Source organism: Ambystoma mexicanum, chromosome 2q (assembly GCF_040938575.1).
Source record: "Ambystoma mexicanum isolate Mex_15411 chromosome 2q, UKY_AmexF1_1, whole genome shotgun sequence".
Lineage (NCBI taxonomy): Eukaryota > Metazoa > Chordata > Amphibia > Caudata > Ambystomatidae > Ambystoma > Ambystoma mexicanum.
In genome coordinates this window covers 616,988,081-617,002,882 of record NC_090924.1, presented here as the reverse complement: position 1 = coordinate 617,002,882, position 14,802 = coordinate 616,988,081, and the positions used below count along the sequence as shown (strand labels likewise).

General features: G+C 46.4%; 1 protein-coding gene across 1 annotated transcript in view; it reads right to left on the bottom strand.

Moving 5' to 3' along the window:
- Positions 1-13,459, bottom strand: part of HHATL (hedgehog acyltransferase like) — a 360,457-nt gene extending 346,998 nt beyond the window's left edge. The window contains exon 1 of the mRNA XM_069647763.1: positions 13,051-13,459. The gene's annotated coding sequence lies outside the window, so the exon portion shown is untranslated. The remainder of the gene's footprint in view (positions 1-13,050) is intronic.
- Between the last annotated feature and the right edge of the window lie 1,343 nt (positions 13,460-14,802).

Sequence of the window (14,802 nt, the reverse complement as noted above, 5' to 3'; positions counted from 1 at the left end):
GACATTGATCATGTCTGTATATAGGTGCTATTTGTTGGCGCACCTTTTAGCGCACATTTCTTGCAGGCGCAGAGACGCTACCGCCTGCTTTCTTGTGGCGGTCGTGTTTGTGCCTGTTTGTGCCTGTGCGCTGCTTTGAGCGTGCGCTTTTTTGCCCTATTCTATTCCATGAATACGTGTTGTATGCGAGCGTGTGGGCGTTCCGCGCACTTGCCTCCTAAACTTTCCCCGTGCCGCCCACATTCTTCCCCATTCCGAGTGTTGTGCCCCATTTTATTCCCCATTCCGAGTGTCCCGCCCTGTGTCCCGCCTACTTTAGAGCTGTGCGCTGCGCTCGGAGTGATGGCGCAGTGGCCGTGGCGCACGACGTTGGTTGACCTGTGCGCCGGCCTGCGCCGCGCGTTTTTTCCGCGCACGTCCTCTGCTTTTCTTGCGCAGGGACTTCCATGAATCGACGTGCGCTGGTTTCCCTGCGCTTTGCGCTGATTTTAGGCGCAGCGCACGTATTGGCCCCTCTGCGCCGGGATTTTCGGCGCACATTTATTCCATGAATCGGCCTGTAAATCAGTGACTCACCCCCTGAAGTGTGCCTGAAATAAACCTTAAATGAGTCTAGTAATTATTGTATAGAATTCCAGAAAGACAAATTATTTGTTATTCCTATTCTTTCTTATTTAGGGTCACTGCTCAAAGTGTTACACTTATGGAACCCCCTGTTTCCTGTTTTTGAAGAGGCCTGAACAAGAAAGCCATCCACTCTAGAAACAAAGACCCACACAATGGTCACAGAACATAAGGGACAGTTGTGTGGGGAGAATGAAGAGAGGGATGCGTGGGGAGCAGCATTGCGAAGGATGCGCGGGGAGCAATGCAGTGAGGGATGCATGGGGAGCATGCAGAGAGGGAAGCGCGGGGACGACCGCAGCGAGGGATGCGTGGGAGCATGCAGAGAGAGATGCGTGGGAAGCAACACAGCTGCAGCGTACTTTCCTGAGATACTCTGCACCACCGGAAGAGCAAGAGTTGTGGAAGCGCAGTGGGTGATCTTTGTCCTCCACAATTATTGTACAGAATTCCAGAAAGACAAATTAATTGTTATTCCTATTCTTTCTTATTTAGGGTCACTGCTCAAAGTGCTAAACTTATGGAACCCCATGTTTCTTCTTTTTTAAGAGGCCTGAACAAGAAAGCCAGCCGCTCGAGAAACAAAGAACCACATGGGGCTAAGCACAGGTTTACATTTCAAAATAAATGTTTCAAACTTTTTTTTAGGTGTAGCAAGGGAGACCTCAGGGGTCGCAGCAGTGACCCCTGGGGGCCCCACAATGACGTCCCTGAAGCCCAGAAGGATGACAGTGACATGGCTTGGACAGGTGAAATGACAAAAGCTTTCAATGAGTTAAAAACAGCAATATGCACAGCACCCATGCTAGGGAGTCCTGATTACAGTGCAAAAAAATTTTTATTCTCCCATTCAAATGGAGTGATGGAGTGGTAATGACAGCAGTCCTTACACAAAAGACTACACTGGAACATAAACCACTGGCATTTTACAGCGGGATGTTAGATCCAGTAATGAGTGTTTATTATCCATGTGAACAATCATTGGTGGCAGCGGCCTTTGCCATTGAAAAATCGTCCAGTATTGCAATGGGCTGTACAATGACACTATGGGCCTCATTAGAAGGTTGCCGGAAAACCGGCCAGTAGGTTACCACCGTAATAGCACTTCCCAAGGAAGGCGATGCACATTAAAGTAGTAAGCAGGGAAACAATACTTCTAGGGGTTCCTAAAACCACTGCCTGACTTCCCGGTGCCACTGGGACATTATGGCAGGCAGCAGAAATGGAAAATGCCCATTCCTAGGGAGTTACATTGTTTACCATTGTTTACGGTGCCGGTGCTTCAGTGACGACCATGCCGGTAGGGGCCTGAAAACCCAGCAGGTCAGGTCTGCAGGGGAACCGTGGCCCCTACCAGCATTGTCATGGTATCGGATCGCCATAATTATAATCAGGCCCTATATGTTGAACATGCCCTGTTTGCCATTGTTGAAAAGCGTAAAGGCACATTGACCACACAGAGAGCATCTGGATTTGAGTTGATTACATCAAATCTAGCGATTAAAATTTTCAGGTGTAGAGTAGTGAACCCAGCAAGATTCATAGCTGAGCCAATGGAAGAAGGAGACTGCATGCATGATTGCACCAAGTATACGGAGTGTCACGATGAGATACTGCATGTTAAAGAATACTCCCTAGGGGATGGGGGAGTCCTCTTCATTGACGGTTCTTCATCAATTAATCAGAGCACAGGTGAGAAGCACACGGGGACCGCAGTGGTAAAAAAAAAACTGAATGGCAACTTTGACACAGTGGTAAGTGTGAGATTGACTTTGCATTTCTCGACTCAAGCAACAGAATTGGTAGCGCTTATTTTGGCCATTAGGATGAGGAAGTAAAAGTGTATTCTGACTCTACCTATGTGACATCAACAGTACACACAGGATTGTCATGTTGGAAGAGTCGTGGCTTCTTACGCGCAGACGGTATGCCAGTGCAACATGTGCTGCTGTTGGACAGGCTCATAAACACACTACAGCTTCAATTGGCCATCTCGGTGGTGAAGTGCGCAGCGCATACTAAAGGTGCAGAGTATAGGCCTGATTCCAGGAATTATTTGTGTGAAAATACTTCAAACAGGGATTTTCGGGCAGAAAGGCACGCAAATCTGCATTTTTCACGCAAATTATTCCATGAATCAGGCTGTAATTTCTCGCTGCAGCGTGCTTTCCTGAGAAATCCAAATTTGACACAGCACCCAATAAAAACACACTTGTACAAAACATGAGAATGAAAGAAAGCTTTAATGCATTGGCCATAGCCCAAATCATTTAGTTGCAGGGACGAGCCCCACCGGAAGAGCAAGAGTTGTGGAAGCGCAGGGGGTGCTCATTGTCGTCCACATATGCAATGTGGCGGCAGGACAGCACCAGCAAACCAGTTATGCCTTTCAGATTACTTAAAGTTTCATTAGACCAACTACATTACCCAGCACATATGTCATGCCTGTGCCATGGGCGCATACATTTACGATCAATATGGACCTTATTTCCCATTTGCGAGACTTTGGTGCTTTTCTTTTCAACATTTTTCCCAACAAACTACACTTACCACAATGCACTTGACTTTAACCATCTATTCCTGGCCATTCCTATTCGTCTTCATCGGAACTACAATCCCCAGTAGCCCTAGGGATCTGCTCTGCTTCCACTAGCTCAGGAACAGAGAGGGAGGTGGCTGATTGTCTGCAGGTGTGCTGATCCAGGTGCGACCAATTAGCCTGCCTCTGTGCTGGGCTGGGAGGTATAAATGCTGCTGCCTGCAGGGGCTCAGTCTCTTGCATTAAGAGTCCTTCTGGCACCTTTTTGCTTCGAGCTATGGATCTTGTATGCGGTTCCTCCTTACTCCGGCTTTTGATCCAGTGCCCTGCCGGGCTCTCTACATTGCAGCTGATCATGCTCTGCTGTTTTCCTGCCTCCGCCCTTGCCCTGCCGGGCTCTCTGCTTAGCAGCCGATCATGCTCTGCTGCTTTCCAGCCTCCGCCTTTGCCCTTCCGGGCTCCTGCCTTGCAGCCTGCCTCACTCCAGCTGCCTACAGTCCTTGTCCTCTGAGCTCCCTGCTCTGCAGCCTGCCTCACTCCGGCTGCCAACAGCCCTTGTCCTCGGGGCTTCCTACCTTGCAGCCGATCACGCTCTGCTGCTTGCTACCTACAGCCTTTGTTCGCTAGGTTCTCAGCCTAGCAGCCCTCTACAGTCCTCTGCAGCCTTCTACAGTCAGCGGCCCTGCTCCCCTGAGCTCACTCCTTGCTGCCTGGCCTTCTGGACTCCTTGCCGTGCAGCCTGCTTTACTCCACTGCCTTGGGCCCTTTCCCTCTGGGCTCCCTACCTTACAGTCCTGCTCCTGTGGGCTTGCTCATTGCTTTCCTGCTCCTCTGAGCTCTCAACCTTGTTCTATACCGTCCTTTGCTATCCAATCCTGTTATTCAACTTTCCCTTAATTTCCTTCTGCTAGTTTGCTATCAACTTCCTTTTCCTGGATTTGTCTGTGAGTATCTTCTTGTGTACTGTTTGTAGACCCTTTTGTACAGAGCTTGTCTGTGGGTTTCCATCAGGCAACCTCTGCCCCTTCCCTTGTCTTGTTTCTATGTTACAGACACCCATAGCTGTTGTTCCAAGCCATGAGCAAACAGCGTGGGCCTCTGTTATATCAAACTGTGCAGAAGGCTAGAGTTTTTCCTAAGGTCCGTGGAATACTCTTTTCCTATATCTGCATACACCCCTAGAGGGAATCCATTCTGTTGTACCTTATTCCTTGCTACACTTGCCTACTCTTCATTCTCTTTACTTTCGCTGTGTGTGTACTTATCTCTCCACCTTACTTCGGCACAACCACCCAAACCCTTCCTGGGTGTCCTGTGCAACTCTTAACAGGGTGCCATCCCGTGATAACATACTACACGAGAGAGTCTTGCAGCTTTAATCCCAGAACTGTGGTTCGTACCCAATCTGGCAAAGCATGTTGTTGCCTTTATTGTAATTGTTTAGTCTTTAGCAGGTCACACACTGAGAACAGTGAGAGGAGTAATACCCTGCCCTACTGGATCTTTGCAGCATTTGCATATTGACTATTTGGATTTGTTGTAACAGCTACAGCTATATATAAGTAGTTGCGTGTCCTTTCTCTTGATGGATCAACGACGGTACATGCACACATCCCAATGCCAAATGTGCTGTGAAGTTCTTGTACGTGAGGTCTTCCCAAGGTGGGGAATGTGAGAAGTGCTCCGGTCTGACAATGGACCACATTTTGTAAACAAAGTCTTTAAGCACAACACAAATCATGTTGGGTATTAAACACAAATTGTCCTCCGCTTATCACCCGCAAGCAAACAGACTTGGTGAGTGTCTCAATGATCTTCTCAAAGAATCCAATGCCAATCTTAAAGTAACTCTGAAAAAAGGATGGCTTCATTGCCTACCCTTAGCGCTATTTGCATTGAGTAAATAGCCCGGCTCAGACCATCGTCTGACTCCTCACGAGCTAAGGATGGGATGCTATATGCATGTATCTCTTGCTCCTCCCACTTGAGCACAAACTGATTGTCATAGCGTGTCTAATGTACTTGGAAATGAAATGCATGATTACTTGACTGCTATGATGGCAAGTGATGCTTTTATGTCTCAACAGCTTTGTACACAGCAGGGGAGTTCAAAGAAGACAACAGACTGATCTCGCAACAGTGTTGAAACCCTTGCTATTGTATCCGGGAGATCAAATACTCATCAAAAACCTTCCATTGTGCTGGCACAAGCCACGTTTTGAAGGTCCACATATCGTGGAGGAGGTGTCGCCAACGGTGGAGAAAATGCATGGAAGAAGGGCCTGGCTGCACCTTGGTAACGTCAAACCCTACAAAGAAGAGACCCCCCTGCTGTAATTCACTGAATCCGAAGATGAAGAAGAGATGACACGGGTCCAAATGAGGCAAGCTGAATCTTCCTGAGTGCCTTATGCAGCCTCGAGATATTGTTTGATAAGGAAAGGAACTGGATAAAGGATCTTGAGGGTAATCTGTGGTGAAGTACTTTGGGGCTCTCCCTGTCCATGCCTATCGAGGCCATATGTAAATATATTTTTAAAGTACGGAATTCAAAAGTGCATCAATTTATAATGAGATAGCTCTTTGAACAGCTGCCCACTTTTTAGCACCGAGGAGCCTGGATTAAGGTTCCTTATGAGGCTAGACTTTGCTGTATTTGTAGAGGGAGTATTGCATCATCTGGTCACTTGCTTACATCCTGTCCAAAATTGGAGAAGATTTATGCCAACGGCTATTGTAATTTTGTGTCCGGTTTCAGGGATATAGAAAATGATCCATTTTGGTCACAGATATTCTCAGTGGAAATTTTAAAACTGAATTATGATATATTCTGTATTTGGCAGTTGATTTTTTTATTTGAGAATTACTGATGGATAATATGAATTGCCAGAGCATTAAGATTTTGATGAAATGATACATTGAATATGTTTCTTATAGTCTAATTGAAGATTTGTATATCAATAATGAATTAAATGTTGTTTGTAATATTGGTGTGAAATTAGATGATGAATTGAGCCTTCTAAATAAATATTGATTTTATTGTATTATCAGAAATGTATGTATTTTATGTATGATCTTTCTTGGTGCTATTAGTGATTCAGAATGTTTTCTTTTACGTTGTAGTTTGTTAACTGTGATGCATTTGGGTTAATGATAATGATAATGATGTGTTATTTATAAAGCGCCTTAATCCAACACGCTTTACAGAGCACATATTTACATACAATATCACCCAACCGAAATTGGTACTCATTTATCGACCTCGGAAGGATGAAAGGCTTAGTTGGCCTTGCCGGGATTCGAACCTGCGACCTGCAGATCACACTCAGATCGCAGCAGCGAGCGCTCAACCCGCTGAACTATCTTACCGGCCTTACTGGTAAGAATAGTATGTTTACCAATAAACATTATAAAAAATAAATAAAGGGGTAGACATGGATGGTCAAATACATGAATACACACAAACCGATAACCTATCTCATATTCATGTAAAAGAAAGCCCTATCATCCCTCCAGGATCAAAATGTACTTATCTCCAGGACTCTCGTAATTACATTGGATGATGGGTATTGCAAACCAGATTGGGAGTGCTGCTATATGATCTGAAGTATGGATAAACACATAAGATGTGCAGGTGACCTGAGGGGGTGACTAAAATATGGATACCCAAGGGACTTTAGGCAGATTAGGCCAATAATGAGGATTTGGTTGAGGACTCGAATAGAGGAGGGAATGTCAGGAGACAGATGAATACGTCTTTCATGTCAGCTGTGCCTCCCCGCCCCAATATCGCAAAAGCTATAAACGCTATTCAGTGAGACAGCTGTTTCATCCATACTGCGGTGTGCCTCAGGGTTCCTGTGTCTCCCCTACACTGTACAACATATTTACAAAGCCCCTTTTCGACGATTTGGATCATCTCGGTATCACCTACACTAATTATGCAGATGATACCCAGATCCTCCTTCCGCTTTCTGGAGATTATGCAAAGGATTTGGCCTTGGTGAATAGGGTTTACATCATCATCCAGGCATGGATGGCCACTCACGGTCTATGCCTGAATGATGATAAAACGGAACTCATCACACTGGGCACCAAAGCTAGCCTAAAGAAACTGAGCCCGGCATACTCATCATTTATAATTGATGGTAATACCATCAGGGTTGGACACGAAGTCAAAACACTGGGCTTTTACTTGGACTCTAATTTCAATTTTAGCAGACAAGTGAACTCACTAGCCTCCTCCACGTCCTATACTTGTAAATTGATCCGGACAGCCAAACCTTTTCTATCCGAGGCTAGCTGTCTGACCCTGGCCAGAGCCCTTATACTCTCCCGCTTGGACTACTGTAATGCCCTCTATCTTGGGTCCTCCAAGGCTGTCACTGGCAAGCTACAAACTCTCCAGAACAACGCACTCAGAGCGGCCTTGGGCATCTCAAGAAGAGACCACATTACAATACATAGCAAGCAACAAAATTGGATTCCCATCATAGACAAAATTTCCTTAAAAACTGCCTCACTAACCCATAAGTCCCTTAACAATGTGGCCCCTACCTATCTGATCAACAGATTTCATAGACTAACATCCATGAGACCGACTAGGATAGCATACAGAGACTGCCTCTCCGTCCCTTCTTACAAACGATCAACTATAGGTGGCAATAGCTTCCCAGTGAAAGCGGCCAAGCTGAATAGGGTTTACATCATCATCCCTACCACCCACTCTCAGAATGGACCTACCCTACCAAAACTTCCGCTCAAAGCTGATGTCTTGGCTGAAGACAGCTATCATCTAGGACCTCTTGTCTGCCACCTTCACTTGGCCACTCTGGATACACAACTGTTAATTGTACATATGTTTATATTTACCGCTTATTGCTATTATTACTGTGTTCATACTTGTATATATTTTACTGTCTGTAACTAAGTCTTGCAAATTCTTGTATCTGCTGCGCCTTGTTACCCTTGGGCTTTTCGGCACATTATAAATAATAAACAAACAAACAAACAAACAACAAATGATGGAACCAATGTGAGCTCAGACTCACGATAGAAACATACTTTCATCCATTAGCCACAAAGCACACAGGCACTCACCATGAAGAAACACAGACATTAGGTCAAACGTGCATTTAGACACAAAGAATATCGCTTGCAACCATATAGACATGAACAATGTAACATAACCAATGTATACGCTGAAATGCAGAATGAATACATGTATATAGCTTGTTAATGAAGAAGTGCAGCAGTGATGAGCGGCCATCTTTCATAAAATGAACGCCGTAGCCGTAGTGAATTGAATGGGAGACTTGGAGATTGAATGGTAACTCAATTTGCTGAATTCACTGAAATACAGATCCGTGCAAGATAGACAGCAGCTGTGCTGCCCCTTTCCATGGTCATGAAGACATTAGGGCATACATGGATGGTTCAGGAAGAAACACAAGATAATACTTCCCAAGGTGTAAAACATATTTATTTTAGATTAAGTAAGGAATTAACAGCCTTTTAGTGACAGATGCTGATTCATTAAATGCTTAAAACTGTATAAGAGACGAATCGACTCAGTCCCCAGTGGTTGAGAAGGTAATAACACTCATGCTCAAATTAGCTAAAATCCCAATAAATGCAGGTTAAAGTGATTCAAAACATGGTCTGCTCACACGTGACCTATAAATGGAAGACACTGTCTATTCATAAGTTCCAGACACAAATAGGCACCTGCAACGACTCCCAACGAAGTCCCAGAACAGAGATGCCCAACATGGCCAAATACAAAGCTAAGCGCCCTTTCTCTTGACATAGGAATAAGGAATGGTATCGTCTTTAATTGGATAAAAACAGTCCACAGACCTTCCTCACTCCACTCTCATTTTGGCTCATATGTTGCTGGCCTGTCAAGTGCTCAAGGTTGGTAAAATAGATGTAAACCAACAAGTATAAATTAGGTGGGAAAGATACTTGAAATTGAGCGCTATTCACCAGCCTTAAAGTTCGTTTAAATGTTTCCGGCTGCAGGAGTCTTACTAAAAGTGAACCCTCCACATATTTGTGCATCAAGAGGCCTTGAGAACGACCGTTGGGGTCGAAACACGTGTCGGCTATTACCTTCCAATTCAATGAAGAAATTCTTCAAGTTATGATGTGTGGCTCTAATCATTTACAGCATCGGATTTTGATTGCTATTTTCTGAACATTCCAATATCTTGTTGAACATATATATACTTGTATTTCTGTGCACAGTGTCAGTCTTCTAACAGTTTTCAAGTTAGATGTAAACCAATCAGAACTCTCAAAGTGATGCCGCCCAGTACATGTTGTACTAGCCGATTACCTATTGTAAAGATGATGTCTTTTACCTTTATCAATTTAGGGATGGTCTCAGGTGGAGCCATCAGATAGTTGTAACCAATGAAAAGACTAACATCTGTACCCTCTATATGTCTACAATTCCCCTAACTAATCCCTCAACCCCATAGGTTGTTGTAACCAAGACTGCAGCATGACGCCAGCAATGACGTGTTTCACGTTTATAATTTCTTGTTCTGTATTAGAACTTTTGAGAGCTTTTGAGACATGTGTGCTTATGTGCTTTCCCTGCTTTATGTGGATTGTTAACAAAGCAGGCTTTGCCATTTACTTTGACTATTTCTGTTATTGGGTGCAGGATTTCTCGGCCCAACCAGTTCTGCTTAGTCTCAGGCTTTCCAGTCTACCTTTATAATACTGTAAAACTGCAGAAACTACATATCAGGGTATCTCCCATCAAAACACTGTGCTGACACAGGGCAACTCGAACGAAACCAGATATTTCTATTTAAACCAAAATTCCTCCTTCCAACATTCACTCGTTTGTGTCCAGTTGACAGGCAGTTTATGTTCTTATCACTTCCTCTAAAAGATCTAAAAGATTGTTCTCTGACCTAAATTGAAAGTAGGCCGTTGGCCTCAACAAGTACCTCTAGTGCACATCACCGTACAACGCACTGCCTTCTCCGAATCCTGAGCAGCAGAGACCTGAAAACGCTCCGTCAACTAACATCCCAAAGAAGATAACAGGCTTGAGTTAATAGAGTGGAAGTAATAACGTTCTAATCCTCTCAGCCTTAAAAACGTCCTTATGTTGTTATGGAGCCAAATTGGGACACAATGGGGTGAGAGGGCGTAGTTTGGCCCATGGGCCGAGTCTGCTGAAGGGTCAGAATATGGTGAATGTGGAGAATCTAGCAATCGTGGAGCCGGGCGCATGCACTTAGTTGGGCCTAAGGCAGTCGAAAGCCTAACTACGGCACTGGACACAAAGCTTGATCAAGTGTTAAAGGATATACATGTTTCCCCATCGCAGTCACAGGCAAGGGCCACTTTAGGATCACACGCAGACTCCAGCATGACTTCCAAGGTTTGCAAGGCATCACAGGTTTACACCCGAAAATAACCAGAAGGTAGGCTGTGATCGTGCACGACCCTCAGAGGTGTTTGACGGGGAATAAGTGGAGTCTCACAGCTGAGCATGCTGTTAGTTTAGGACTTTTGACCTCAAATAACCAAGCAACGTGCCTTACCTATTGAAAATATCCTTCGCGTCATTTCACTGCTTACTCTGTCCAGAGAATAACTCTTGCTGTAAGGCACGCCTCGGACACGTGCCCAGTGCTTTTCCAGTCTAGAGGGCATATCACGTGCTAATTCCTCACCTCTGACATGGCGATCGCCCACATCACTGCTCAGCCTTTTATCTTTTCAAAGTCAATACATTGGGCCTCATTACACGGATGGCGCTAAGGGATTACCGACCCATTCCCATTTGAGCCGCCTATGGGGGCTCAAATGGGAATGGGGAAGAGCCTTGGTGAATGGGGAATTACCGCCCCGCCAACCTTGGAATGGGGCGGTAATTCCTCCATTCACCAAGGCGGAATCAGTAAAATACCGGCGGCAACCATGGCGCTAATAGCTCCATGGTTACCGCCGTCCGTGTAATGAGGCCCATTGAGTACAGTTGAATTCGGCAATAACGATAGTGCGTGGTGCTGCCTATACAAAGGTTCAGCATTACATCATTGAAATCAGGACTACATTTTATCAATCAAATATGTAAATCGCATGTAAATGCTGGAAGGGCTGATTCAGCTCTTCATATCTCTATGTTTAATAACGTGATTAGCTACATTAGAAATGGGTTAACATTAACACCGAACATTCACGTTCTAGGCAGGCTCGGACTGGCCTATAGGGCAATGCCTGAACCAAAAACACAAAATGCTAGTGCGGTGCTGTTTTTTCGGTCAAAGTGGGACACTTGTTTGGCCTATGTGGGCCAGTTTGAGAAGTTACTTCATTACTGGGCTAACAGTTTGACCAGTACTACTGAATAAATAGTCTTTAAAATGCTCAATTTTCATGACATTTTATGAAAAACCTGCCCCTTGGGTACTAGTCAAACAGTCTTATTGGCATTTGCAACGGTGGGCCACTTTTTCATTGGTGCCCGAGGAAGTTGTATGCCCCAGGCCGACCCTGGTTTCAGAAGGCAATGTAGAATACGGTGCCTCTATACGAAAGATCACACCCACGAACCGAATACAATCTCTACTTCAAACGCGAGTGTCATAAATCATACGTATACACATTCAAGCATAGCAATCAGGTGTTAAACCCCCAACAGGCCATCTCAACCTTTCATCATCCCCTGGGCGAAACAAAAAGGAGTACCATTCGGCTGAGTAACAATTGCAATTTTGTTTTGAGTGTGGAGTTAGTGCAATGTGTGAAGTTTCCCTACTGTAGGAAGTTGCCCGCAGGCCAATGCAGTTATCGATCAGACCAGGCTGGGTGGAGGGCCGGGCGACGGGAAGAGGGGGCGTTTCCCAGGGAGCGCCATGGACGGGATGCCACTGAGAAAGAGTAGCTTAGTCAGCTGCCCCCTGCTGCATCCCTTTCCAATTATAGCTCCGTAATTGCTCTCGCTGCAGCTGCAGTGCTATGCGATAGCGCAGAGTGCGCGCTCCTCGCCAGCACTGACATGCCACCCATATATATATATGTATAAATAGTCTGTGGCCCGCGATGAAGGGTGCTTGCAAGAACCTGTCCTCCCGTTCAGCCAAACGGCGATACGGGCATGCACGCAGTGCAGTGCAATTGCACGGATTGCGGAGATAAAATGCAAAACTGGATGGGCGATCACCTACAAGACTGCAGAAAAAGCTGCCGAGTACTGCCCTCCCCTCTTCCAAATCCAATACCCGCACCCTCCCCTCCCCTCCCCCCACGCGGCAGCTTAGGACACACAGAAAAGTCCGCAGAGAAACAGGGGCACCTGCACCCAGTGTCTGAACAGAACATAAAGCATTGGCACATTGGAGGGGAACTGGAGACAGGGCCAGGGGTGCTTCCCGTGCCTCCTGCACTATACGGCAGATGTATGCAAGCATCCATCACGGTGATTGACTGCACGTGCACCGATGAAGATGACGTCGCCAGGTACACACATTAAGTACAGGACAGCTTAGGTCAGTCATTTCAACACCTCGTTCTGCTGCTGGAATGCACACCCATTTACTGTAGAAATAGCAGTTCAATTACAGTGTTTTGTATTTCTTGCCAGAACTCCGTCCCCCTGGCATTAATCTGGATACTATTGTAATGCTCCCGCGCGCCACCCTCCCACCGCACCCCCACCCCCCACCCAAGCCCCACCCAAAGCAAGTGGCAGTAACACACAGTGGGCATTCAGCTTGAAAGTGGCCGCGAGATCAATGTTTCGCCAGAGCGCAGCAGCGCGTGCATGTCAAGCAGCCCCCGGAACAATGCGGCATTTCACGGGACCGCTGCGCCATTCCACGGGACCGCTGCGCCAGCGCTGTATCCCGGCTACTGACCTTGAAAGGCGGCCGCCTCGGCACCAGGGAGGACCTCCAGAAGCAGGACTGCGGCAGGGGGAATTAAAAATGCCCTCCTTTTAAAAATCACTTTCCCGAGATAATCAAGGCAGGCCGGCGGTGTAGAAAGTTGCTCTCACGCGTATCCATCCATCCATCCGGCCCGTGAGCTCGCCGGCGGGGCGCTCACTCCCTGGAGTCAGTTTAGGAGAGAGAGCTCTTGCGGGAGGCTGGAGGTATATTTATTTCAGAGCGACACTGCAGGAGGGGTGGGTGGTGGAGGGGGTGGGGGGGGTCCGCACGGCTGTCTGTCAAGGGCACGGTTGGGTGGGACAGAGGTCCAGAGAAAGTTGGCAGGGGACAGGGAGGGACGGCCACGGAGTTTAAAGCCAGGAGTCTTGGGCAGTCTGGGCTGCAGAGACCCCATATCAGGTTGCGGGAGTGCCCCACCTGCAGGTGTGCTGTAAATCTTATATCACATACCATGGCATAATATAGCATATAGGGCAGGTCCTAGACAATATTGTGCCCAGGGCGAAACACCAAACTACGCCCCCTCCTGCCCCACGCCATTCCTCTGCTGCTACCCCGCGCTGCTCTCCATTTCCAAAATCATCAGATCGTTAAATAACGTGTTATTGACTTTTCGTTAAAGCTAAAAAGCAGACAACGTACAACACTATGAGAAACAGGAATTAATGCTGGTGATCCCAGGTGTCATAATCAGTTCATCGTCTAAATGAAGGGCGTCCTCCTGGATGTTGCTGCTGTGTAATCTGTTTCCCCCAAATATTGCTCCCAATCCAACATGTCGGTTGCATGTTAGATTGTTAGTATATCCGGGCGAAACCTATCAAATGGTGATAGCCTGGACAAGCGAGTGTCATAGTAGCACCAGGCAAGTTGTGAGAGCACATGCGCATGTGGTATCAAAACCTACAGTGGGAGCAAAGGACGCATGCCCACTATAGATAGGCAAGCCAAACCTCTGGCTTTTCACTGCTGGTTTTCTACGTTTGCGCATACTTTATTTCGCAGTAAATAACACATGAAATGACGCCTGTACACATCCAACACCAAACAAAGGAAATAATCCCTGTAAACGCATTCCCCTCAGCCTTCAAACCTTCAATATTTCCAACTCCTGGCACCTTTGCTAAAATGTAAAGTGCAGTAACAATATTGCTTTCTCTCCCTTACTGAAACTTTTTGTTTTTGGCTACAAGTAAACAGAATAGCTTGGAAAGGTTACTTCATGTCTTCTGAGCACTGTTCGCCTGTCCTGGCCTTTCACGTAACAGATCAACGGATTCTGGGAGTTGTAGGTCCTCATTCTGACTGTGCCGCTTACCGGACCGGCATAGTACGACTCTGCGGGCGGGTGCCGGCCAGAACGGCACCCACCCGCAGAGTTACATGAAAGCACCGACACCGTTATTAATGGTCCCGGTGCTTCCGTGGTCCCCATTCCCATTGAGTCCTATAGGTACCCCATAGGGCTCAATGGGAATGGGGGTTTACACTTTACCGGTGCCTGAAGTTCCGGAACGCCGGGGTTGTAATCCCCCAGTGCCAGGTAAATCTTGCAAGTCCAGTTGCAACCCACTGGTAGCACCGGCAGGGTTACCACCAGACTTGTAATGAGGCACGTAGTCTTTTTTGTTTCAACAGATTTACTTCCCAGAAAACAATGATTTTCAAATGAAAGTCCATTGGTCTTCAGATGACACAGAGTTGCTCATTTGATCGCCT